The following is a 26,767-nucleotide window of genomic DNA, read 5'->3' as shown; positions in this document are numbered from 1 at the left end:
TCGCTTTGCATTGACTACAGATATGTGTGGCTTACCTGGAGCTGCTCGACCAATGTACCCTATCGTTGTTAATTCCCTACGCGCAGTCATTGTGCTACCTGGTACCACTTTGGAACTCACGAGTGATTCCTTCTGTTAATTTCATGTAATTTTTTACAACCACCCAACGCAATAATCGATGTTCCTCGTCCGTCAGCACATAATATGTCCCAGGTCTAGGCTTATCTGCGGTTGTTCCTTTGCGTTTCCTCTTCACAATCACATCACCAAAAGTCGACGTGTTCAGCTTTCGAAATGTTGAAATGTCACTGATGAATATGTTAATCAGGAACCATCCAATGACTAGTCGATGTTCGAAGTCGCGGGACGCTCCTGACCGATCCATTCGGCTATTGCTGTTTCTGTACTGACAACACTATATTCCCCGTCTCGTTTTATTCTGGTTCAGATGGTTCAAATGGCTCTGAGCACTACGGGACTTAACATCTGAGGTTATCAGTCTCCTAGTACTTAGAACTACTTAAACCTAACTAACCTAAGGACACCACACACATCCATGCCCGAGGCAGGATTCGAACCTGGGACCGTAGTGGTCGCGCGGTTCCAAACTGAATCGCCTAGAACAGCTCGGCCACAACGGCCGCCGTGCAATGGATCCTCAGCCGAAAAACCTAGCGCAGCTGGCTACGACTCTGGGGTTGGTATATCTCCACACCCCTGTCGGAACTTTCTGGAATGTCATTTACTCTTTTCCTGTACATCTCGCAGCGGTCCGCGCTGCAAAAGAGGATTGTTCAGGCTTTTGATAGGTGTAATGTGACTGGACAATGTATATTGGTCAAACAGTTCGTACCATTCGAGACAGATGTGTGTAGCACCATTGCCACACAAGCTTATTACAAGCTGAGAAATCTGTGGCGGAGCACTATCCAGGCGAGGGACATAGAATGTCGTATGATGAGACATAGGTGCGCCCCGCTTTTGAGACTTTGTCTTAAAGGAATTAATCGAAATTAGAGTGGCAGACAGCATCAATCGCAATTTGGATCCGGTTTTATCTGACATTAAAAGATAGCTGTGAACGGGGATTTATCATTTTTTTATTGTGTTACCAGTAGGATTTTTATGGCATATTGCCTCCTTGTATCCTGTGTTACATTTTCGTCTTTTTTACTCGTTTCAGTACACTGTGAATGTAAAATTTGTTTATGCGGAATCTACCGTTTGTTAAGCTTCTGTAACGTCATTCCATGGTAGAACTTACGTGTACTATGGATTGTCAAAACTAACTGCTGTGAAACATTTCCCGTGTTGAATTGGCTGTATGTGTACGTTCCTAAAGCCAATAAATTAGAAGAAAAGTCAGTTGCGTTTGAACTGGCTGGCAGAATGTATTGACAGAGGTACTAAATGGTTCAAATGGCTCTGAGCACTATGCGACTTAACTTCTGAGGTCATCAGTCGCCTAGAACTTAGAACTAATTAAACCTAACTAACCTAAGGACATCACACACATCCATGCCCAAGGCAGGATTCGAACCTGCGACCGTAGCGGTCACGCGGTTCCAGACTGAAGCGCCTAGAACCGCACGGCCACACCGGCCGGCGACAGAGGTACTCGATAGCGATTTATCGTTTACGGCAGATTTCACCATTGTCGTGCTGTACCTTCACTTGAGTTAGGGGCAGTAGCTACGATTTTTGACACACTCGCTGTTGGTCTTTAAAGGCGTATAAAAGGGCCGCCGTTTACGGAATGAATCCGTTCCGGCGAGATTAGCAAACAGCGTTCTCATTTGGAGATGGCGGCCAGATGATTGTACGATGCGGCTGCAGACCCGACAAGAACATCATCCGTTAAATGTAAATGTCGTGTGACTAGAGCCTCTCGTCGGGTAGACCGTTCGCCGGGTGCAAGTCTATCGATTTGGCGCCACTTCGGCGACTTGCGCGTCGATGGGGATGAAATGATGATGATTGGGACAACACAACACGCATTCCCTGAGCGGAGAAAATCTCCGACCCAGCCGAGAATCGAACCCGGGCCCTTAGGACTGACATCCTGTTGCCCTGACCACTCAGATAACGGTGGCGGACATCATCCGATAATAAGGCGGGAAAGTCTACGCAGTTTCATTATCATAGTCTGTTGTTAAGTCAATGCACAACAGTACCCTTTCTCCTAGGATTGCTAGTCTCGTATGCTGTGAAGCCTGGAACGCAGGAGAGAGAAACAGGCCGTAGTAAACCTATGAAGGCGAGTCATGAGTCATGGTAGGATGATCATGTGGTAAAAAAATTGCCCATGAAAAGCAGGACTCTGGGTTCAAGTCCCGGTCCGGCAGACAGTTTTAATCTGTCAGGAAGTTTAATGTCATACCGGATTATTACTTTCACTGAGGAGATATAATGATCGCTTCTCGAACATGGCAGGCCTCTAAATTCGTCAGTTGGTCAACTTCTAGTCAACAGTGGTCTTCACCTTTTCTTCGTTCTGCCAGCGACGCGTTCTGTGTTGCGTTTGTTGAATAATGGGCGATGGAAAATGCAAAAATTGATATCTAATTAACATCTGGATTTGTTATTGCGGGTAATACATGGATCAAAAAATGGTTGAAATGGCTCTAAGCACTATGGGACTTGACATCTGAGGTCATCGGTCCCCTAGACTTAGAACTACTTAAACCTAACTAACCTAAGGACATCACACACATCCATGCCCGAGGCAGGATTCGAACCTGCGACCGTAGCAGCAGCGCAGTTCCTGACTGAAGCGCCTAGAACCGCTCGGCCACATAGGCCGGCATACATGGATCCAATCCTTGTTTCCAGAAGCCAAACAGCAATGTAAGAAGCGAGTGGAAAGCAGTTGTTCTGTGTCATAAAGGCCTAAGGTGATGATAACTGACAGGAAGGTCGTGGAAATTGTTTTTTCAGATGCAGAAAGGATTCTGCTTGTTGGCTGCTTTGAGAAGAATTAAACAACAACCGGCGCGTCTAACGTATCTCTTTTGGATCAACTAGATTAAAAAATATATTCATCAGGACAATGCATCTGCCCAAAAAGGTATTTGAAGAATGGGAAAACCGAGCCACCTGCAGTAAGTATTGTCAGACCATCCAGTCTGTTCACCATATGTGACAAGCTCTGCCTTCCGTCTGTTTCCATTTGTAATTAAATTTGGGGTTGGGGAAACCTTTCGTGTCAGCTGGGTAGGTCATGCCAGCCGCAGATGAATATTTCGCAGAGAACTTCTACGTTGTCCCTTCAGGGATTTTTTCTACTCACTGGAAAAAGTGATGGTCAGACTGTACTGATCTATACGAAAATTACATTGAAAATAGTTTTTTTAGTGTAAAATCACAGCCTTTCACTGCCAAAGTGTGTTTCACCTTGATCTTTAATTTCACGCCTCCTTTGTAGACAACAGGAAGGCTAGAAAGCCGACGGAAGCAGAAGACTTTGTGCTTTGGACACGCTTTCTTCCTTTACCCTGCACGCTCTTGTGGTGAGAGGCGAGACTCTCTGCTCAGACAGTATTGGAACGCAATAACTTTTATCTGCCGGTCAGTCGCTATATTGTTTCACTGCTGTAACCAGCACTTTCTCTCACTGACGTCCGTCTTCAGATGGCTTTACTAAATTAATTTAGCATGTCTCTACTGAGATATCGAGTACGGATCTCACAACATGGATTTTTGTAAAAGCGTATCAAATATAAAAATTTATGAACTAAAATAAAAAGTAGGATTATACTAATATTGAAAAAATTTAGTCACATAAAGCTGTCAATAGCAGCCACACAATGTTCTTTTATTGTAGGCTATCTGAAAATGGATTGATGATTTACCTCAGAAAATTATTCCATTGGATTCTACTAAGTGGAAATATGAAAAAATCGTCGCCGGCCTAGTGGCCGAGCGGTTCTAGGCGCTTCAGTCCGGAACCACGCGGCTGCTACAGTCGCAGGTTCGAATCCTGCATCGGGCATGGATGTGTGTGATGTCCTTAGGTTAGTTAGGTTTAAGTAGTTCTAAGTTCTAGGGGACTGATGACCTCAGATGTTAAGTCCCTTAGTGCTCAGAGCCATTTGAACCATTTTATGCAAAAATTACTGGGAGACTGTTTCGTTTGTTACCAAGACTACCAATTAGACGAAAAGCAAAAGTATAAAGAGCGATTAAAAAGTTTCCTTTCGAAGGCCTTGTAGTCCAAATCGGTATGTGAATCAGACAAAATCATGGCAAGCATTCAAGTATCATCCCGCCAACGCATCAGGTTGAAGATACCCGTTTGGTAAAACACAGTGTCCTGCTGTGGATATCCGTAACTACCTGCTGCACATCCTTGTCCGACAGGTATTGTCGGCCCTTGTAGAAGGCATGATAATCACATGGGGGAGGTCAGGACTACTGGGCGAGTGTTCGAATGTCTCCCACTTGAGTTGGCACAATGGATGAGGCTGGTCTCCCAGGTCGACTGACGTCTTGTGTGGAAGCGCGACCAGTACGGAACTTGGAGCATCATTCCACAACGATTGTTTTCGACAGACACGCTGTCCTGTACATATCCTACATTCTCCGGTGGATGGTTCTGAATACTATGGAACTTAACTTCTGAGGTCATCAGTCCCCTATAACTTGGAACTACTTAAACCTAACTAACCTAAGGACATCACACACATCCATGCCCGAGGCAGGATTCAAACCTGCGACCGAAGCGGTCTCGCGGTTCCAGACTGTAGCGCCTAGAACCGCTCGGCCACTCTGTCCGGCTCCGGTGGATGTCTACTAGTGTTTGTCCTTCGGCAGCCGGGAAAAGAATAACAGACGTTGGTCCTGTTTTGAAGCATCTGCTGATGACGTCACCTTAGTTCACGATCCCCCCTTTACTGCACGAACTTCGGAAAGACACGAATGCCACACTAATCCCTTACCTTCATGTCGGTGCTCATATACCTGCATCGGAGTCAAGCTGCGTTGCATATACGATGTAGCAACGCCCTCAAACGGAAACTTTTTGATCGCCCCTCATAGGTGAAGTTAATTTTTTGAGCAGCTCAGTAATATGCTTCTTCCAGTTCATATTTTCATAAATATGTATACCCAAAAATTTTGGCATTTTACCTTAGAGATGGTGGCTATTCTGGAAAGGGTCGAGAAACAAATAACCACAGTTTTCTGAAGGAACCATACCAGCAATTATCCGACTTTATTTTGAGACATAGTGCAAAATAATGACCAGAACACTGAGCGGAGGTATAACCTGCGAATTATCTGGTTTCATAGTGTAGCTTGTGCCTCTCTCTCGTTACATTCTTCAGTGAGATTGCTGGTCTCGAGCCTTACCTGGTCATCAGAATCTAAATGTTGATAATGCCACAATCACAACAATCTGTATTATCCATTTGGGACTAGTAGTAAACCGGATATATTTTACTAATTATTGCGGCTCTTTTACAATGTGGGCGCTGCGTTAAAGTAGTGCTCTACTGGAAAACATCAAAGACATCAACAAGAGAAAGTGCACTCCTGACGGTCAAGTTACCGTCAGCTGCGTATGATGCCTTAACCGCCTAATACATAACTCGTTTGTTTATGATTGATGAGAATGTTTGTGCGTGAGAAGGCACACAGACACTGCATCTGTTATTCTACTGGCGAATAGCAACACGTAAGCGGTTTTCGTCGGTGGAAATCATACCAATCGGTCTGCAGTCGAAAGATACCATGACCCTACAAGACGGCGACACATACTCCGTATTAAAATACGGTTAGTTGTAAGATGAAATTAATGGATCGGATTTAATAGCGAAAAATGCCCAAATTCAGATTTATGCTCCTAAAGTGGATCCCCAGCCTGCTGGCGGCGCATACGTCCGATCTCTATCGAGACCGAGCTTAACTATTAAATTACGTTTCTACCACGTTGCAGCGAAGCGTGCGCATACTCGGCTGACTTACTGCATGACAGATTTTTTTTTCCTGATTGTTCCTGAATTTCAGCATGCAAGCCTTTCGACCTATATACACTCCTGGAAATGGAAAAAAGAACACATTGACACCGGTGTGTCAGACCCACCATACTTGCTCCGGACACTGCGAGAGGGCTGTACAAGCAATGCTCACACGCACGGCACAGCGGACACACCAGGAACCGCGGTGTTGGCCGTCGAATGGCGCTAGCTGCGCAGCATTTGTGCACCGCCGCCGTCAGTGTCAGCCAGCTTGCCGTGGCATACGGAGCTCCATCGCAGTCTTTAACACTGGTAGCATGCCGCGACAGCGTGGACGTGAACCGTATGTGCAGTTGACGGACTTTGAGCGAGGGCGTATAGTGGGCATGCGGGAGGCCGGGTGGACGTACCGCCGAATTGCTCAACACGTGGGGCGTGAGGTCTCCACAGTACATCGATGTTGTCGCCAGTGGTCGGGGGAAGGTGCACGTGCCCGTCGACCTGGGACCGGACCGCAGCGGCGCACGGATGCACGCCAAGACCGTAGGATCCTACGCAGTGCCGTAGGGGACCGCACCGCCACTTCCCAGCAAATTAGGGACACTGTTGCTCCTGGGGTATCGGCGAGGACCATTCGCAACCGTCTCCATGAAGCTGGGCTACGGTCCCGCACACCGTTAGGCCGTCTTCCGCTCACGCCCCAACATCGTGCAGCCCGCCTCCAGTGGTGTCGCGACAGGCGTGAATGGAGGGACGAATGGAGACGTGTCGTCTTCAGCGATGAGAGTCGCTTCTGCCTTGGTGCCAATGATGGTCGTATGCGTGTTTGGCGCCGTGCAGGTGAGCGCCACAGTCAGGACTGCATAGGACCGAGGCACACAGGGCCAACACCCGGCATCATGGTGTGGGGAGCGATCTCCTACACTGGCCGTACACCACCGGTGATCGTCGAGGGGACACTGAATAGTGCACGGTACATCCAAACCGTCATCGAACCCATCGTTCTACCATTCCTAGACCGGCAAGGGAACTTGCTGTTCCAACAGGACGATGCACGTCCGCATGTATCCCGTGCCACCCAACGTGCTCTAGAAGGTGTAAGTCAACTACTCTGGCCAGCAAGATCTCCGGATCTGTCCCCCATTGAGCATGTTTGGGACTGGATGAAGCGTCGTCTCACGCGGTCTGCACGTCCAGCATGAACGCTGGTCCAACTGAGGCGCCAGGTGGAAATGGCATGGCAAGCCGTTCCACAGGACTACATCCAGCATCTCTACGATCGTCTCCATGGGAGAATAGCAGCCTGCATTGCTGCGAAAGGTGGATATACACTGTACTAGTGCCGACATTGTGCATGCTCTGTTGCCTGTGTCTATGTGCCTGTGGTTCTGTCAGTGTGATCATGTGATGTATCTGACCCCAGGAATGTGTCAATAAAGTTTCCCCTTCCTGGGACAATGAATTCACGGTGTTCTTATTTCAATTTCCAGGAGTGTATATTCGTAAGTGATAATTTTCAGGCTTGTTTTTATTATATAACTGTTTTAGTTAGACCTTTGGTTAGAAACTTATTGGTGCTGTGCAGATGTGGGCTGCTGTCTCGCAAACCGGACAACTTATTTTGCAAAGTTCCCTTTTACCTTTTTCGCAAACTTATTCTTTGCAACATATTGCAGGTTGCAAGAGAAGTATGTGGGGATGACTGATCAAGGAATGTGGAATACATCTATCATGAGAAAAGAAATTGACGCCCTTTGAAAAAAGAAGATAGAGTAGCCACACAATCGACATGCATCACTGCGTCGATCTTTTACTAGTGAACCCAACAAGCGCGTAAGTCTGTGGCCACTTTTAACTGTAAATACACTAATTTTGCAGAACTCTATAAAATCAGTGGTATTAGACTGCCAATAAGCAGCATGTTGTTGTTCGTTCTGCTCATAAGTTTATTTAATGTGTTATTGTATCCATATCTTCTACGGAATTCCGGTCATCAACTGGCACAAAACCCCACCACATCTTGTGCTCCCAAAGTCTAACTACAAGTTTTATCCATGGATACAATAATGCGAATGCAGGCACTCCATAAGCAGTCACGTCGTGCGCACTTCCGCTACACTCGCAGTCTATGCTGAAACTAACAAGGTCTATCAAGAAATCATTATTTACTGTACTGTTCCGGGCTTCACTGTCGCTATACATTTACGTTGAGAAAATTTTCTGTCGTTTCTTCTTCTTTTTCCTGGTCATAATCTCATACATTCCGGGGTCGGCATGTTAATCTGAATTTGTCAGTGTTAGTGGTAGAGAATGGCTGAATGAAAATATGTCTCCACACTTCCAGCCCCCCCCCCCCCCCCCCACCCTTATTGCCCGAGGGACCGAATGTGTGTACCTCAACTGCGGCTAGTGTTATCCCATTCGAACCGTCTAAATGAAGAGGGGCGTGGGTATCAGCCTGCTATTCACCTAGTCGTTTGTGCGAAACTGTCTAAAAACCACATCCTTGCTGGTCTACACATCGCCCTGGACGTTAATCCGTATTCGATCTGTGGCTGGCGCGCCCGAGTCACAGAAACGTCCCGCTAACGCGCGTAGCTATCCGTGCAGATATCGACAAACATTTCCCCGTTTCCCATGATTCTTACAAGTATTTTGCATCCGCTGTTTCTCTTCTCATTACCTTTCTAATAAACGTCTAGATTGTATTTGAATTTGGTAAACTGAATCGTTTTCAACACGATATTGTGTCTTAACTGTGTGTTAAATTGCCCCAAAGCCTATTTCCTTCTCGTCTTTGGGTGTGTTATGCCATCAAAACTGGTGCCAGAGACAGGGAATCGTGTGGTATTGTTCTGGATGTCTTGTCCGCAAATTACCTTGAGCAGATTGTTAGAGAACCAACTCGTGAGGGTAACTTCTTAGACCTCCTGGCAACAAACAGACCTGAACTTGCTGAATCAGTTAACGTAGAGGAAGGTATCAGTGATCGTAAGGCTGTGACAACATCTTTGACGACGGGTCCTACAAGGAATATTAAGAAAGGTAAGAAGATATATTTGCTCAGCAAGGGTGACAGGACACCAACTTCAGAATATCTCAGCAGTCAGCATCAAATATTCGGTGATGAGGACGAAGATGTGGAGAACAAAATTCAAATGCATCGTTCAATATGCCCTAGACAAGTATGTTCCGAGTAAGGTTTTAAGGGATGGGATAGATCCACTATGGTTTAATATCCTTGTTAGAAAAGCGCTACTTAAACAAAGAGCACTTAACCTCAGATTCAAGAGAAGTAAAAACCTAGCTGACAAATGAAAGCTGAACGAAGCGAAAATGAGCGTAAGGGGAGCAACGAGAGAAGCGTTCAATGATTTCGGAAGTAAGACGTTGTCAACCGACCTGAGTAAAAACCCTAAGAGATTTTGGTCGTATTTAAAATCAGTAAGTGGGTCAAAATCATCTATTCATTCTCTCAGTGACCACACCGGCACCGAAACGGAAGATAACAGAGAGAAGGCCGAAATACTGAATTCGGTCTTCCGAAGTTGTTTCACCGCGGAAGATCGTAACACTGTCCCTCCTTTCAATCGTCGTGAGAACGTGGAAATTGCTTATATCGAGATAACCGATTGCGGAACTGAAAAGCAGCTACAATCGCTTGGTAGTGGAAAGGCTTCACGACCAGATGAGATACCTATAAGATTCCACAAAGGTTATGCGAAAGAACTTGTTCCCCTTCTAGCAGTAATTTATCGTAGATCGCTTGAGCAACGAAAGGTATCTAAAGACTGGAAAAAAGCGTAGGTCATTGCCGTTTTTAAGAAAGGCCTTAAGACAGATCCACACAGTTATAGATCTATATCGTTAACGTCAACCTGTTGTAGAATTATGGACCATGTTTTATGCTCAAGAATTATGAAGTTCTTGGAAAATGAACAGCTCCTCTATAAAAATCAACATGGATTCCGCAAACAGAGATCCTGCGAAACTCAGCTCGCTCTGTTCCTCCATGAGATCCACAGTGCAGTGGACAATGACGCTCAGGTTGATGCCGTGTTCCTTGATTTCAGTAAGGCATTCGGCACCGTCCCGCATTGCCGTTTAATGAAAAAAATACGAGCTTATGGAGTATCGGAGCAGACCTGCAATGGGATTCAAGACTTTCTTCCAGATAGAACTCAACACGTCGCTCTTAACGGAACTAAATCGATAGATGTAAAAGGAACATCCGGAGCACCACAGGGAAGTGTGATAGGAGCGTTGCTGTTCACAATATACATAAATGATCTAGTAGAAAGCGATGGATGCTCTTTAAGGCTATTCACAGATGACGCAGTTGTTTATACCAAAGTAGCAATGCCAGAAGATAGTAAGAATTTGCAGAACGACCTGCAGAGAATTGATGAATGGTGCAGACTCTGGCAGTTGACCCTGAACGTGAATAAATGCAACATGTTGTACATTCATAGGAAAAGAAATCCACTACTGTACAACTACACTATTGATGACAAACAGATGAAAACAGCGTCTGTCGCAAAATATCTAGGCGTAACTATCCATAGCGACCTTAAGTGGAATGACCATATAAAACAGATAGTAGAAAAAGCAGACACAAGACTCAGATTAATAGGAAGAATCTTAAGGAAATGTAACTCATCCAGAAAGAAGTGGCTTATAAGGCGCTTGTTCACCCGATTCTTGAGTATTGTTCATGTATCTGGGATCCCTATCAGGTAGGACTGATAGACGAGACAGAGAAGGTCCAACGAAGAGCGGAGCGTTTCGTCACAGGATCGTTTAGCTGGCGAGAGAGCGTTACGGAGATGCCAAACAAACTCCACTGACAAACGTTACAAGAGAGGCGTTGTGCATCACGGAGAAATTTACCATTGAAATTCCGGGACAGCAGTTTTCACGAGGAGTCAGACAACGTATTACTTCCCCCACATACATCTCGCGTATTGACCACGAGGAGAAAATTCGAGAAATTAGAGCCAATACAGAGGCTTACCGACATTCATTCTTCCCACGCACTATTGGCGAGTGGAAGAGGGCTAGAAGGATCAGATAGTGGTACCGAAGGTACCCCCCACCACACACCATTAGGTGGCTTGCGGAGTATGATGTAGATGCAAATGTCTAATACGAGCCAGCGATACGCCAATGCGAGAGATAACAAGAGTAAGTTTCAAAATTTCCACACAAAAAGGGAAGGTGTAATTCGCAGCTGAAGTCGACGTGTTGAAGTAACGCGGTAGTTGGACATTTCCCTTCCTGGAGACAGTGGCTCAGTAGCTAGGACAGAGGATGCGTGTGCGTGGAGATGGAACCCTAGCGGAGGTTCACATAGTTCATCCCTCCATGAGTCACCATCAGACGAACTGCCGAGAAGGATGTCACCTCAAAGTCCTTGCGTGCGTTGCTGTAAGGAACTGAAACCATGAATAAGTCTCGTTAGATACTCGATATAGGCAAGGGCTTTATTCCCCAATTGTAACTTCAATTTGTATCCCTCTCTGGTAAAGGCCTTAGCATGTCTCATTTCTGTCCTGGTGAATTAATTCAGAATTTTGTAACTCCTTTAAAATGTGTGATTATCGTTTATTGCTAGTTATTAATTTGCAATTTTACAAACTGAGACAGTTACATCTGACACCCAGTTTAATAAATTATTTTGTTTTTTCGACCTACGTATAGCACATAAAATACCTGAGAAGACCGTACGTAGACGAAAGGAAGTATGTCTGATTTAACGACCCGTCGAGGAAGACGTCATTAGAGCTGTAGCACAAAGAGGAAAGACTGGGCCGTGACCTTTTCGAGGGAACCGTACCAGCATTTGTCTTAAGGGATTTAGGGAAACCGCTGAAAACGTAACTCTGGATGGGCAAACGGGAATGTGAACCACCGTCCTCCTCAATATGAGTCCAGAATCTTACTTCTGCGCCACCAAGTTAGAGAGGAGAACTGGCAGAATAATTGAAACAAATGTAGACGGTGCACACAATGGCAGATCGTGCAGAGAAAGTGTCTTTATTATAACACAGCTGCAGAAAAATTCCGAGAATTTTGTAGATCTACATATATTGCTTTTCACTGACCAATAAAAAGCATTTTACTGGGTAAGCAGAACAAAATTCTTTCAAGTCTAATAGGATAAGAGTCTTCTGCAGAATTTAGTAAGAATAACATATGTACATGGGTTGTAACAGGTATAAGTGCAGATATTTCTATTGGTGACTGAGGGCTGTGAGCAACATTAAATCAGTATTTACGTCATCTGCAGACTAATAATTGTAGCCATTACAAGTTGTATGTAGTTAGGTTGGTTAGTACCTGCAAGTTCATGTGGCAAGAGCAATCCATTAATGCTTGTTTTCCCCTAGGCAGCAGGTCAGGTCTTGAAGTGTAGATGCGTGGACGCAAAACAATTAGTCTATACTGACAGGCGTGGTCCACTTAGTTGTGCAGTGCGATCGTGTGGGAAACATCGGGTTGTAAAGTTTGTGACATGTTCGTGGGAAGACTGTTCGATACATATACAGGGTTATTACAAATGATTGAAGCGATTTCACAGCTCTACAATAACTTTATTATTTGAGATATTTTCACAATGCTTTTCACACACATACAAAAACTCAAAAAGTTTTTTTGGGCATTCACAAATGTTCGATATGTGCCCCTATAGTGATTCGGCAGACATCAAGCCGATAATCAAGTTCCTCCCACACTCGGCGCAGCATGTCCCCATCAATGAGTTCGAAAGCATTGTTGATGCGAGCTCGCAGTTCTGGCACGTTTCTTGGTAGAGGTGGTTTAAACACTGAATCTTTCACATAACCCCACAGAAAGAAATCACATGGGGTTAAGTCGGGAGAGCGTGGAGGCCATGACATGAATTGCTGATCATGATCTCCACCACGACCGATCCATCGGTTTTCCAATCTCCTGTTTAAGAAATGCCGAACTGGCATTCTGCTTAGCCTTTTCCGTAATATCTTCCAAACCGTCGGCTGTGGTACGTTTAGCTCCCTGCTTGCTTTATTCGTCGACTTCCGCGGGCTACACGTGAAACTTGCCCGACGCGTTCAACCGTTTCTTCGCTCACTGCAGGCCGACCCGTTGATTTCCCCTTACAGAGGCATCCAGAAGCTTTAAACTGCGCATACCATCGCCGAATGGATTTAGCAGTTGGTGGATCTTTGTTGAACTTCGTCCTGAAGTGTCGTTGAACTGTTATGACTGACTGATGTGAGTGCATTTCAAGCACGACATACGCTTTCTCAGCTCCTGTCGCCATTTTGTCTCTTGCGCTCTCGAGCGCTCTGGCGACAGAAACCTGAAGTGTGGCTTCAGCCGAACAAAACTTTATGAGTTTTTCTACGTATCTGTAGTGTGTCGTGACCATATGTCAATGAATGGGGCTACAGTGAATTTATGAAATTGGTTCAATCATTTGTAATAACCCTGTATAATAGAATGACGCAGGCTAAAATAAACCAAGGGCTTAGACAAGGGAGTCCCTTTCCTTTACCTTCTTATCTACTCCCTTTAATGTTGTAGTTGACAAAGTCATAAATAAATGGTAAAAATGATTAGCAAAATATTTAAAACTAAATAATGCTGTTCTAGGCACAATACTCTTGGCAGACGACTAAGTGATTGTAACTGGAACAGAAGATGATATACAACGTAGGCTGTACCTGTCCATGAAAGTAGCAAATGCGAGTAATTTAAGTATCTCCCAATCTAAAACAAGCTGATGGAATTAAAAGAATGTGAGCTAGTTGTGCTCAAACTAGTCATTAACAACGAAGCGAGTTAACAGATTCCTTTTATCTACGTGTTGATATTACTTACACATCAAATAATGTTCTGCGAACAAAGCCACATTTTAAAAATAACGGAAGAGAAATATTACTGAAACTATATAATAGCAGTACAAACACTGTAGTATGGAGTGTCTGTTAGGAGGTTACTATACCGGAAATAAAAAGGATAGGATGTGCAGAGATGAGATTTCTAAGAACAGTAACTGGCTCAACAAGGCACGAAAGGAAGAGAAATGAATATACGAGAAAATGATTATACATATGTAGTCTGAATAAATAAATAGTTAACTGCAGGAACAATTAGAAAGAGTGTAACTAGGCTCCATGAAACCAGAACACCGAATTGAAGGCAAAAACAAGGAAGAAGGTAGGCCCGTCAACAAAAAGATAGAAGGCGGAATAAATTTAAATTGATTAGTGCTTAATGCTGTTGATGATGACCTTTCAGTTTTAATAATAAATGGTTTCATGTCAGTTTACTGATAAATGAGTTATTTAATAATTAAAAAATACTATAAAATAATCAGGTGCCAGTGATTTCGGTAAGCAAGAACTACAAGTTAAGGGTTTTGTTACGGCCCCTTGCGTTTCACCTATCGTTCACTCCATTGGTAACAGCATATTGACTCTGGAAATAATGCTTTGTTTGGAAACCGTTGCTAGAAAAATTTCCACAGTAACAGATGCTTGTGTCTTCTTGCTATTAAATGCGGTATATACTTCATTTTACTAAGGTACGAATTACGATATACAGATGTAAGGAATCAAGAAACATAAATTATTAGCACGTGGTTATCGCAGTACGACCCGTGACAATGGACGGAAGGATCGTGGTAATAAACCTGGGAACGAGCGCTTTTATAGGTTGGTTCATTACGAATGGCGCAATTAAGGTTACAGTCACGAAGATAAAGATAACGCCAAAAGGCCGTAAGCACCGAGTAATCAACAGGGATGGTCCCGCGGCATTACGCAAGCGCAGATTCGGGCGAAGACCTTCACCGTTGTGGCAAGAAAGTATGACCGCCCCGGGCCAAGACGCACTTTCGCCGACCTTCTTCGCCATACTGTTCCGTCGAAAAGCTGTCGCAAGCCGCCGCCCGGAAGCTGTTAAGTCACTGCAAACTTTCTCACCGGCTTGGGCGGCCGGTCTTCGACTGGACTGGCATTGCTGCTCGCATCCTCTGCAGCGACTTCAGCGTGACTTGTTTGCCACTGAACTTGCTCTCTTTTTGCCAGTCTCCAAGATCCAGTGCAGTTGGTCGACAAGTCAACTACATTCGCAGAGGAACTGAGTTGTCAGACTTGCTTCTTCCAGATCTGGTAGCGTAGTGAGAGGCGCTCTTGAACCGGTTATTTCTCAGGAATTCAGGTTGTCTGTGTGTAGAAGTGCTCAGACGAGTGTTATTTAACACATATAAGACATGGATTATGCAGTCATGAATATACCGGTTTCACTATCTTTTTAAAGCTTCTCTATGTCAGTTAAGTTTCATCTCATAAGAGATGATCGGTGTAAGGAATGTGAAAAAAGTCATATATAGGGTACCTTGAGCGTAGCGTGTCTACAGAATTGTAGACTTCCTGGCAGATTAAAACTGTGTGCCGGACCGAGACTCGAACTCGGGACCTTTACCTTTCGCGGGTAAGTGCTCTACCAACTGAGCTACCCAAGCACGACTCACGCCCCGTCCTCGCAGCTTTACTTCTGCCAGCACCTCATCTCCTACCTTCTAAACTTTACAGAAGCTCTCCTGCAATATCCTTTCTTTCAGGAGTACTAGTTCTGCGTGGTTCGCAGGAGAGCTTCTGTAAAGTTTGGAAGGTAGGAGACGAGGTGCTGGCAGAAGTAAAGCTGTGAGAACGGGGCGTCAGTCGTGCTTGAGTTGGCAGAGCACTGGCCCGCGAAAGGCAAAGGTCCCGAGTTCGAGTCTCGGTGCGGCACACAGTTTTAATCTGCCAGGAAGTTTCATATCAGCGCACACTCCGCTGCAGAGTGAAGATCTCATTCTAGAATTGTAGACGTTTCCCTCCACCGATTCGTTTAGAAACACGTTTAATTGCTTAAATTTAAAAATGGTCTTAGCGTAGGCATTTCTATTTGCGCTTATATCTTATCAAAAGGAACAAAAAGTGTAATAATAATTTAGTGTAGGGCCGATAATTTAATAAATAAATAACATTATGTGTTTCTTCGCCGTGCTGTCATTGGCCACCAAGCCGCCGCTGCAGCCGGTATGGCGGGAAATGATCCTGAGTGGTGCGCTAGTGCTTAATATTGTTGGTGTGCAAAGATCTATGATGCGCACATCCCCATCGCCCAGTATCCTTCCCACTAATCAATAATTCAGGCACCATTCTGCGCCACTACACTCATGTCCTACATTCCATGAACATTCTTACATTATTAGAGCTGAGCTCTACCAAAACTAAGGTTCTATTGTTTTGGTACAGTACATAAATGACGTGGTGAATGGTAGAGTATCCGGTAGTATTGGTAGAATTGGTAGGGGAAGAAACATAAATGAATGTGCGAGACAGAAACAGAGAGCTTGGGACTGCTTTTTGTTTTTTGTTTGTTTGTTTTGCACATAATTAGAACCGCACGTCGTTCAGCGTTTGTCCATTGTGTATTTTATATCCTTAAAATATAAATTGCATCTTATAAGTATTAAAAATTAATTGATCACGTAGCTTCTTCTATATTATGTAACTAAAGCAATTACTTTTGATGCAAGAACAGTTCACATTCTCAGACATAAAAAATCTATATAATTGTTGTCGTTTACCTGGTAATAAAGATGCAAATCTATGTAATTGTTGTTTTGTACTCAAAAGAACTTTCTTCATCATGATAAACGGCAGGAGTTTCCTGTTAATATTGATAAGTGCGGGAGTCGTTTAGCAATAGGAAGAACATTTTTATATACGCTCGAAGAAGTGCTCAATCGATCATTGATGTGTGTTTGTTTTACGTTTTTCTTTAAGTTTGCCTGTTGTTGAGGAAATTGCGTTTTCTAGCGCTATATGATAAATTTCTATTTTTTAATTTTTAGGCGCTGCAGTCTGGAACTGCGCGACCGCAACGGTCGCAGGTTCGGATCCTGCCTCGGGCATGGATGTGTGTGATGTCCTTAGGTTAGTTAGGTTTAAGTAGTTCTAAGTTCTAGGGAACTGATGACCTCAGAAGTTAAGTCTCATAGTGCTACAGATAACTCCTCAATTAAAAATTTCAATTTGCTATAAATATTGTTTATTTTGAAGTAACAGACGGGAGGATAAATACGCAAAACAAAAATTTTCCGTAGGTTAATTGACCCTTCATATGTTCTCACTCAGTTGCTAGAGGCTTCACCGATCCAGTTTTTAGGGAAATCTAGAAGACACTCACAGCATACACAAACAAAGCAATCGAAATGAAGGAAACACTGTAGCCTACGATTACTCGTGATAACGCTACGGAAGCCTACAGTAGTTTTATAACTCTATGTATTATTCATTCTCTCACACCAGAACTTCAACTAACTCTCGCAACCCAACGACTAAATCTGTTGCGAGATTTGTTCCCAGTCCTAGTCAGAACACTCCATCTCTTTTTATTTCTCCCACTTCCTTCCCCTCAGTGCCCTTAAATCGCAGCATGCAGTTCCATAAGCCTCATAGCCGCATTCATCATTACACATCCATTATTAATATCATAATTTCATGCACCACCAGCATCACCATTATACCATAGCAGAATTAACGTTATGATCAATGATTATATTTGAACTGTAATATAAAATCATCTAAGAAGTTTAAAAGACCATACAAATTATCCACCAAAGTGTATTTTAAAAAAATATCATTTATTTTCATCTTTTTTTTTACTCAGTTTGCGGTGGCATTCAGAATAACCAAACGAAAGTAAATCTAACCCTAGTGTTATAAAAATTCAATGGTTTGACAGGTCTGCGTAAAGTTTATTCATAAGCGATGCGTGGTGTGGTTTTAACTGCAAGCATACTGCGAAACAGTCTTTCTGGGCATTCGTGGACCTGCGCAACACGATAGCACCTGTCAGGTGTGGTGGCCGTAGCTTAAGGAACACACTTACCAGCTTCTGTTTGCCGATCCTGGAACCGGTCGGCATTTGCAAAGAAACATTGCTGTTGCAGTTTATAAAGTACTTTTCTTTTTTACTTTGGGGCAGATTATTTATTTCAAACATGGAAACAGGTCTATATAAATAAACATCCAGAAAGCTTTAGTTTTTTTAGTTATTAAGGAAATAACGTTTTTTGATGTTATCAAGTCAGAAACTCATAAAAAAGTGGGAAGTGACCTCCGTTTGCTTATAAACGGGCATGCAATTGTCGGGTTTGTAACACATTTTGAAAAATCCCAGGATGGCGTCATCGGACGATACAACGGTATATAAGGAAGTCTCATCATCGGCTTTTTTCCGAAATGCATGAATAACTTCAGATGGTCTATGCTTAATTCAAAGATTGACGACTGATTCTCAGTATAAACGTTTCTATTATGAACGTCGGAATAGACTGATATTGGCTTACTACACAACCACCCTGCGTAACTGGGATCTGTCACAATCATTCAATTTTTGACGTTATCCATCCGGACCGTTGTGCAGCAGAACATCAATTCAGTTGTGGGAAACGTAGATGCCACACCAATTCGATGGAAGACTAATGTGAAACTATAATGAATCGACAAAGAAACGCCGGCCGCGGTGGCTGTGCGGTTCTAACGCTGCAGTCCGGAACCGCGGGGCTGCTACGGTCGCAGGTTCGAATCCTGCCTCGGGCATGGATGTGTGTGATGTCCTTAGGTTAGTTAGGTTTAAGTAGTTCTAAGTTCTAGGGGACTGATGACCAAGATGTTAAGTCCCATAGTGCTCAGAGCCATTTGAACCATTTGACAAAGAAACCATCTGGTACAACTCTTCCCCGATCTACCTCTGAATATCATTCATCTGTTTCGTGCTCTTATTTGTTTGGGTGATCGGAACAGAAGGCGAAAATTTAAAGTAGTGCATGATTGTCACCGGTTTGTTCAATCATCGCAACAGCGAAAACCGTCACGTAAATTATACACTCGACAATCCCCGTGGGGAACGGGATGGGAGTGTGGGGGGGGGGGGGGGGGGTTTGAGGGTAGATGTCTTACAGAATAGACATCGTTTTACTCTTAAAATTCCGAGACTGTTTCTCCTGAAACAACTCAAGAAACCCATAACCTCCTTGAATATACGTTTCATATAATGATGGTCATGGTAAAATTAGATAATACGGAAGCGTGGCATTCTACCTGCGCTTCATCAGATGGAACAAGAGAAAGCAAATGCACCCTCTGACGCACACCATACGGTGGATTGCGGGGAGCTGATGAACTCCGGTGGGGAATGAACTCTTGTGACCATTTCACCTAACAGTTCTCTGATTACTGTTGACGAACCACAAATATATGATCATTCTGGCCCATGTTACGCAGTACTGCGGTGACGATTGCAATGTCTTCCGTAATACAGTCAACGCACTTTGATGAGTCACTTTTCAGTTCTCCTTACGCAAGTATAGTCTGTGTGTTAACTTAATCTGTATTCAGGCGTTGATGCTAAGCGTAATCCTTCGTCTTAGCTAATCTGTTCGAGGCTAGCAGAAAACTACCCGCTACGCAACCTTACTCGTCAAGAGACTTGGCACCAGTTCTGTTTAAGTACTGCAATAATACCTCAGAAATTGGCTGAAATTCTTTTCACAGTTTGAGATCAGTGGATGCGCTCATATGAACAGACCACATTACATGTGGAGATAGTAATGATGCCCCCACTGTCCAGGGCTGTTTTTTGGAGAAAAAGAATTAGAAATGGAACACGTACGAGTAAGTGTAACTTTTAAAGTCGATATTAATCTTCTCTGATGAACTTGTATTCAGCAGGAGCGATATTAAAATTTTTATATCCTCAGCCAAAATGAAGCTTTCCGTGGTTTCTCTAAATTATTTGTGTTAAATGCTGTGAATGTACTTTCAACAAAGTCACAAAATACGATACTGCAGACTCCGTGTTACTCTGAATTACGATGCAAAGTTCCTTTGGATATGCATGCATGTCTTAAGGAACCATGCATCGTTATTCAGAATAACGTAGGCACTGCAATATCGTATTTATCCGCCGACACCGGGCAAGCGACTTTCAAGTATAATGTCTAACCTATGCCTGAATATACGTAATGGATGTACGAGTACAGATCGTAGACGCATGGTTGACGACTAACCGAACCCACGACGAAATGCGCCGCCCTCCGTTGCCTCTTCTCTATCTCTTTATGTTAGTCATAGTTCTTCTTTCCAACATTTCTAGTATCTCAGTAATAATTCAATGATAGACATTAATTCAGTCTGACTGTGAAATTATTTGGACGCTAGTAGCAGGCTTAGGTGAACTGAAGTAAATTATCTGATGTTTTTACCGGCCACCCGATTCTGCCATAACAGTTGTAGAATCGGTCAAAGGAAGCCTACGTTCGGTAGCGTGGAATACTCTGATCATGCAGTATTAGTTAGAGAGGACTTTAATTTACCGAGTATAGACTGGAACGTCTATGTATTCATTGCAGGTGTTACTGGCAGACAGATTCCTGACGTATTTCTGAACATATTTTCCGAACACTGTCTTGAACAGCTAGTTAGGCAGCCAGCATGCAATGGAAATATTTTAGACCTTGTAGCTAGAAACAGACGTGAACTTATCGACAGTGTCAGTATAGAGATAGGAATTAGCGATCATCGCCCAAGAAAACTAGGAGAGTATTTTTGCTAGAAAGAGCAGAAACAATACCTAGTTCAAATATGATGGAGGTAGGAGAATCATAGGCGAGGTTTAAATTGATTGTAGCTCACTCCATGGAGAAGTATGTGCTGAGTAAATGGATTAAGGACGAAAATACCCACCGTGGCTTAATAACGAAGTTGGAAACATACTGAGAAAATGAGACCGTTGCGCTCTCGGATCAGAAAAGAACGCGCGAATGAGACGGGCAAAAGCTAGTAGAAATTGATGCGCGAAGTGTACAAAATCTTCCACCGTCATAGCTTACTGAAAAATCTTGTTGAGAACCTGGGACAATTCTGGTCGTACATAAAATGGCCAAGCGGATCGAAGGCTTCTGTAGAGTCACTCACTGGTCGACCTGTTTGGCGTGGCAATAGAAGACAGCAAAAGCAAAGCTGAAGTTCTAAATTTCGGGTTCAAGAAATCATTCATACAAGAGGGTTGTACAAACATAGCGTCGTTTGCCGTCGCACAGACGTCAGCATGGAGTAAAATAGTAATAGGCATCCCTAGCATAAAGAGCTGAAAACAAGTAGATCACCAGGTCTGCATTGAATACCCGTTCGGCATATGCTGCGGCATGGCCCCTTTCTTAGCTTGACTGTTTGCGAATCTCTCGCACAGCGGCATGTCCCAAGCGACAATTTAATTCAATTTATTGCTACGAATTTTAAACCTGTTATCTGGAAACTCTAAACAGGTCGTACAAATTTGTTAATCATGGTGACACACAATGTTTTATATTATGTATGTAGTAGTAAATCATGTTAACAGCAACCATTGGTAATATTAGTGTAGAAATAAAACAGAACGTTTGAAAAATAAGAATCAATTAAAAAATAATATAAAATAAAGAGAATTAACTCATGTTCAAAGTGAATAACTTCCATCTTACATTAGCAGGTATGTTACTGGCACATTCGGTAGAACTAGAGGTTTGCCGGCTAACTACAACTACACCTACTTCCAGACCTATTGTTGCTGTATCACCAACACTGGTACGTGCGTGCCTTAGCAATCCTCGATGATGATGATGATGATATTTGGTTTGTGGGGCGCTCAACAGCGTGGTTATCAGTGCCCGTTCTAAGTCCCAGTCTTTTTCACAGTACAGTCTCGCCACTTTAGAAGTAACCTTATCTCGATGTATACAAAACCCTAATTAATATTATTAGAACATTAAATACAATAAACGAGGTCACTATCCTGAATTTCACATTTTATCACTAGTCAGACACTTCCAAAGCATCTACGACTGTGTAATGTATCGGCGGATAATTCATGCAGATCCCAGTAAAGTGGTATTTAGTAGTTGGCACATGAGTATTTTATGAATGCCTATTGTTGTCAAGTACTCAGTGAGGTCTTTTGACACTGCGTCCAGGGTGCCGAAAACCACTGGGTGCCTTTCACTGAGTTTAATAGCAGACTCACTATAGTTCGCTTTTCTAAGTCTTCGTTTTTGACAAGTTTTTCAAGTTGTTTCTCTCCGATTCTGCTATAACATGGAGTGGCCGTGTCAACTATACGTACTTTGAAACTTCCTGGCAGATTTTTCGGGCACACAGTTTTAATCTGCCAGGATGTTTCATATCAGCGCACACTCCGCTGCAGAGTGAAAATCTCATTCTGGAAATATACGTACTTTGTTTTTCTCCACAGTTGTGATGTCTGGTGTATTGTGTTGTAGCATTTGATCTGTCTCAATTCGGAAATCCCACAGAAATTTGGTACGTTCGTTTTCGACAGCTTTTTCTGGCTTGTGGTCCAATTACTTACCACTGCTGTATGGTAATTTTGGCATAAGGTGGAGCTGATCATTCGTGCCACACTATTTTGCTTCTATTTGTAATCAGTATGAGCGATCGTTTTGCAAAAGCTTAAGATATGGTCAACTGTTTCTTCAGCTTTTTTGAAGAGCCTGCGTTATGGGTCTGCCGTTAATTTTTCGATTCCGGCTTTCATGGTGTTAGTTCCGATGGCTCGTTCCTCTGCAGCAAAAATTAATCCATGAGTTTCCTTCTCTGCTTGTTGATATAATTTGATCACGTGACTGGTGGAAGCATCACCTCAACTACAGTAGCCTATGCGCTATACATATCTCCAAGTAGTTCGAGTTACACGGATACATCGAGATGCTGGTCACAAAGGAGTCTATTTCAGCTGCCCAACGGCTTTCGGCCGAACGGCGGTGAGCCCGTAGGCAATGACCGTGGTTACGTAAAAGAAAGCGGTGTTTGGTTGCTCGCTCATGGGCCACTGAACTGCGTTGCGGCTGTCTGCATAGTCCAGACCGGAATATTTCGACACTAGCTTGCCCCACGGCTGCCTGTTAATACAGGGCGGCGTTTTGCCCTCAGATTTATACAGCTGGTTACGTACGTTAAAAAAGTATGAAGCTGTGACTAGGAAAGAGCAGGATTGCTGAATCTGAATGTACTACTGTGTGAGGAGGGAACAAAGGAGTAAACAACGAAGGTTAAGAGCTTAGCGCCCCGTCGATATCGAGGTCATTAGAGAGGAATCAGCACTAAGATAGAGAGAAAGAATCACTCGCCACCTGTTGAAGAAACCATAACAGAATTCGCTTGAAATGATTTAGTTAAATCGCGGGAAAACTAAATATGGAGGAGAGGAAAGGGATTTGCACGCATAATCACTTAAATATTTCGGATGTTGTTAGAATAGATTCAGTTTCTGGTGATTTACGAGAACGATTCACTAAAAACCATTCTTCTTTGTGTGGCATTCAATTACGTGTGGGTTTCGTTGGTTTCCGACGTAAGGGTTCTTATTTAAGATGGTAATGAGTTCTCCTGGTACTGGATCAGCTAATTAGGAGTGAGGACTCAGTAACTGAATAGCTTAGTTATATACACTGTACACATATCTTTAACATGAGAATTTTTGCGGTGATATGAAATAGTGTCGGAGGTTCGAATCCTGCCTTGGGCATGGATGTGTGTGATGTCCTTAGGTTAGTTAGGTTTAAGTAGTTCTAAGTTCCAGCGGACTGATGACAGAAACAACACATAAGTGAAAAACACAATCTAACTACATTTGGTTAACAGGAGAGGAGACCAGACATTTAGCGCATCAAAATGAATAAACCAGTAGCCATGTTTGTCAAACATACAACTTGAGCTAAGTTGCTAGATCAGTGAAACAACACCTGAGTAGCGCCCATTGATACTAATCGATCATAAAGATGGGATACCCAGCATAGTTACAGGAAGGCACGTGCAACGAGCCCATTTACTGCTGATCTCTCTCAATTTAGCGCCTTACGTAACTAGATTCTGTAGAATTCCTCCTCGTAACATCTGATTCTCGGACAAGGGCAGCAACGGCAGAACTCTCATATCCCAGCATCAGTTAACGCAGTAAATGGGATGGAGGAAATAACTTGGTAATTTAGAAGAATGTACTAAGGCTGCTTCGATTTCTCCTTCATTATTAAAGGAAGGAAGGGAGTATAAGTTAACGTTCTGACAACATGGTATTTGATGAAACTTCCTGGCAGATTAAAACTGTGTGCCGGACCGAGACTCGAACTCGGGACCTGTGCCTTTCGCGGGAAAGTGCTCTACCATCTGAACTACCCAAACACGACTCACGACCCGTCTCCACACCTTCAATTCTGCCAGTACCTCGTCTCCTACTTTCCAAACTTCTGTGAACGCCGTCACGGTAGCTCAGCGTGTTCGGTCAGACGGCTGCTCGCCCTCTGTTAAAAAAACTGAGTAAAGGAATCAACGATAAATTTGAACTGATGTCTTGTGACGTGCACCCAGACCAAACGCAACGAGCAATACCGAACAAAATGGAAAGAGAGAGAGAGAGAGAGAGAGAGAGAGAGAGAGAGAGAGAGAGAAAGAAAGATGGTAGAGCACTTGCCCGCGAAAGGCAAAGGTCCCGAGTTCGAGTCTCGGTCCGCCACAAAGTTTTAATTTACCAGGAAGTTTCATATCAGCGCACACTCCTCTGCAGAGTGAAAATCTCATTTTGGAAATGGTATTTGATTTCATAGGGAGTGACATTTAAAATTAACACAAGGCCCTAATCACTCATGTTGTAGCGTAGGAATTGCGTTCAGCTATATTTTTCTTATGACAAACCTAGATCACTTTACAGTAAAATCGTGAGCAAATATATTATAATTATTCCAGACGTTTCGTTGTTATTTACAAAGTTTCAATGTAGCCATTGCAATGTGAACTCACTCATATACCAAGTTCAAACTTATTTCTTGACCAAATGTTTTTTTCCTGCTTCCACGCAAAAACCACTTCCTGAATTCACTGCTGGCCCGTGTGGCCGAGCGGTTCTAGGCGCTTCAGTCTGGAACCGCGCGACCACTACGGTCGCAGGTTCGAATCCTTCCTCGGGCATGGATGTGTGTGATGTCCTTAGGTTAGTTAGGTTTAAGTGGTTCTAAGTTCTAGGGGACTGATGACCTCAGATGTTAAGTCCCATAGTTCTCAGAGCTATTTGAACCATTTGAATTCACTGTGCTATTTTTTACATTCTTCTGATCATTTCCTGCGTTTTATTTTAACAGTTTTCCGTGCATTTGTGTTTAGTAACTAGTGTTCCAAACGCCACGCGATTTTTATGATGTTCTTTATTGAAAATTATCATCATTTTCTTTTAGTCAGTAAATGTAAACTTTCTTGGAACTAATTAATATTTTTGCAACCTTTTTGTCTATTTTATGAACATGCTCATATTTGTAGAGCTTCAAACGCACGGTACAATGAAGAAATTCATTACGCTTTTGGTGTCTGTCATTTTTCTCTTTATCTAAATTACACTTTCTCATATGGAATCTTATATTTTTCTAAGAATTTTCAGTTTTTGCTCCCTACTCGAACCCGGGGCCCAGTAATGATTGCAGGTTGCTTATCTAACGGTCTCCAGAGACAAAAAAAAGTTTTCAATATTTCGCGTAATTACTGACCGAATTTAAAAATTTTAAAATGATGTATTACTGTACTCATTAAGAGGTATACTCTTATGTCAAATGTTAACACAATAAGACAAGTATTACAGTTAGAAATTGGGTGTTTGTCTTGAGGTAGCGTAACCGACAGCGCGCAAACATTCGGAGCTCGGTCATCCAGTATTTGCGAAAGAGAGCCCTAAGCGACTGACAACAAACCTTGCACATTATTTTAAACCTTTACGGAACATTTTTCTCACTGACAATACTCACAAGATGATGAAAGGAAAAAAAAACTATCGCTTACTATATATTTGGGGCAACGGCCTTGCCTTAGTGGATACACCGGTTCCCGTCCGATCACCGAAGTTAAGCGCTGTCGGGCGTGGCCGGCACTTGGATGGGTGACCATCCGGGCCGCCATGAGCTGTTGCCATGACCTTGTAATGCCAATTGAGGAGCTACTCGACCGAATGGTAGCGGCTCCGGTCAAAGAAAACCATCATAATGACCATGAAAGCGGTGTGCTGACCACACGCCTCTCCTATTCGCGTGAGAAACTAGTTTGTGCTTAAAATGGAGAGCAAGTTACGTAGACTATAATCATCTATTGTTCCATAATGAGAAGATTTAGCGATTCCCAACAAACGTTAAGCTTAACTTCAAACCGCTTCAAAATTTTGTCTCTCTTACATGCTTAACGTCAAATATTTAACACATAAACTCATTTGTAAGTAATCAAACTATTGAAGCTGTTTTGTACGCAAGACTTCGATTATTTCAAGAATCGGGGATTACAGGTGGTTTCCTAAAACAACTTGTAAAATTACAATTTTGCATCTTGTGACGTTGCTTTATTGCTGTAGTGATTTCAGATTAGTCGGTATGCCTGTCTAAGTGTTCGCTAACTCTTAACGTTGTTGCACTATGAATCATCGACTAAGATGGCGTAGTGATGAGACACTGGACTCGTATACGGTAGATCGGCCTTTCAAATCCCCGTACAGCCATCCATATTTATTTTTTTTCTCTTAAATCGCTTACGACGAATGCTAGGTCCGTTCCTTTGAAAAGGTATGGCCTATTTCCTCCCCCGCTCTTCCCCGATCCGAGCTTGTGCTCTGTCTTCAATGACCTCGTCGTTGACTGAGCATTAACCTTCTCTCTACCAATTATTTTTCGGAGTGAAAGACATTAA

At 43.2% G+C, this 26,767-nt stretch overlaps 1 protein-coding gene and 1 pseudogene across 1 annotated transcript in view; one reads left to right on the top strand and one right to left on the bottom strand.

Moving 5' to 3' along the window:
• LOC126183799 (nose resistant to fluoxetine protein 6-like) overlaps positions 1-26,767 on the bottom strand; it is a gene marked incomplete at its 5' end in the record, with an annotated part of 195,520 nt that overhangs the window by 146,477 nt on the left and 22,276 nt on the right. The gene's annotated exons all lie outside the window — the stretch shown is intronic.
• LOC126185535 (5S ribosomal RNA) lies at positions 25,888-26,005 on the top strand (annotated as a pseudogene).

The sequence above is a fragment of the Schistocerca cancellata genome, chromosome 4, assembly GCF_023864275.1.
Source record: "Schistocerca cancellata isolate TAMUIC-IGC-003103 chromosome 4, iqSchCanc2.1, whole genome shotgun sequence".
Taxonomy (NCBI): domain Eukaryota; kingdom Metazoa; phylum Arthropoda; class Insecta; order Orthoptera; family Acrididae; genus Schistocerca; species Schistocerca cancellata.
This window is presented reverse-complemented; position numbering and strand designations above follow the sequence as displayed.